This window comes from Aphanomyces astaci, assembly GCF_000520075.1.
Source record: "Aphanomyces astaci strain APO3 unplaced genomic scaffold supercont1.54, whole genome shotgun sequence".
Classification (NCBI taxonomy): Eukaryota; Oomycota; class Saprolegniomycetes; order Saprolegniales; family Verrucalvaceae; genus Aphanomyces; species Aphanomyces astaci.
The window spans coordinates 382,029-384,121 of NW_009798317.1; positions in this window are offsets into that span (position 1 = coordinate 382,029).

Sequence of the window (2,093 nt, forward strand, 5' to 3'; positions counted from 1 at the left end):
CTTGGGTGGTGAACACCATGTCACCACTCCGGTGCACGCATTTGCTGACAGTGATTACGCTAATTGCGTTGACACTTGTCGCTGCGTCACCGGCTTTGTGACATTCGACTGCAACTCTGCGATATCGTGGATCGTTAAGAGACTATTCAGCATAGTTCTCTCGACCACCGAGGCAGAACTTATGATTCAGTGCACAGTAGCACAAGAATGCTTGTACTGTACATCAAGCAAACAACTGGCGAGATGGGTCATCCCATCACCTCGGCTATTACCCTCCACGAGGATAACCAAAGCAACATCCCGATAGTGAACTACTCTGGTCACCATGGGCGCATCAAACATATCGATGTGCACTACCATTTCATCAACGACCTCGTCGAAGAACAACTGTTTCGACTCGAGTACACAGATACACGACTCCAAGTCGCGGATATCGTCATCAAGCCATTAGACATTACAACTTTCGGCGCACTGAGCAGCAAACTAAGAGTGGAGCAGCTAAAGCCCTCCGACCCTCTGGCCCACGCCAAAGAGCATAAACTCCGGACTCTAAGCCCTTTACCAGTCCCGTCATGTACGGAGGACGCTCCAACCGTGACAGGTCAGGCAACGGGGGGTGACGGTCTCCCCCGGCAAGTCGCGCGGAAAGACGAATTCATAGGGACCCGCTAAGATGGATGTTCGACGAGTTTCGTCCCGGACATAAGGCGGTGTACCGTAGGTGGTTACGCTCACTGAGTCTAATCGCCAGCCGCTTGCTCCCGATTATGGTGACAGTGCGTGGACTAGTTGGGAGGCAGTAAGAACACTCTGTTCTGTTCATGAACATCACCACTGCCCTGAAGCCTCAGGTAGCAGCACGGGCTGCAGCTAGTATGATGCTCGTCACCTATAAACTACCAACTTTTCACAAAATTTCAGCAAATTGAGACGTAGAATCGACAGATCTCAATGTGGTGAAGAAATTCTACGTCTCATATTCAAATTTGGTGATGAATTGATCCAGAAATAGATATTTGACCTAGCGGTACTTTACATTGGCGCTTGATATTTGGCCATAGGGGTGACCGCTCAAATGTACCTTGATTTTTGTATGTGACTCTTATCCGTATGTAATATCCGGAGGCAGTTGGGACCTTTAACCTCCCACTCCAGTGATAAAACGCATAAATTCGGTATTTAACGTTTTGGTTTTTGGGTTTAACTACACTAATTGTACGTTAAATAATAAAACCTCCACTCTTCGATTTGGCCGATAGCCAGCCATATACACGGTAAATCATTAGGATGCCGTGTCCTGATTGGCTAACCATTAGCTAGTCCGTCGAGCCTTTAAAGCCAGTTGTTCTCACTGGTGACTAACTGTAAGAGCATCTTCAACGGTAAATTCTAACCTTATTGCCAAAGCATAGGTTGAAGTCAAACTTCGTTTTTACGGTTGCTATTTTGGCATTATCCGGACTTTTTAGAAATTACTTTCCACAGAATTTCTATTTTCGCGTGAAATACTTTACTGTTATGTTAGTAGCAACAAACCCTCCGGATAGTGCAAGAGTTTGTATTCTATATCCGTAACTTCGAATTGAAATAGAAATAAAAACACCGTTGGAGATGCTCTAAGCTAATTCACTTTCCGTTTCACCCGCAACTACCCAGTGTTCCCCCTGGCTTTTCACTGTATCAAAAGCAAATTAGGCAATTACCGGTACCGGTAGGTCACACGGTGATTTTTGCACTCATTGGCCATAATCCTATCAGGAGGCACCGTTTCATAAACGTGTCATTACACCACTTTTTTTAGTCGGATACAGTACATGTGAAAAATCCAAACTCACAGTTTATCTCAAATGTTGCAACATTTGGTACTACAACTATTAATAGTACTACGTAGTAATACCGGTACAGTACTACTTTGAGCCCTTTCTCAAATTCTACAACTCTACAGCCAGCTGGTTTGGTGACATTTCCGTTTTATATTGTCCTCTATCCGTCTTTTACCCCACATCATTCTACAGTGGTACTAGTAGTAGTAACTACTATTAATACTACGTAGTAGTATTAATAGTGTACCAGTAGTAAAATGATTACGTAAG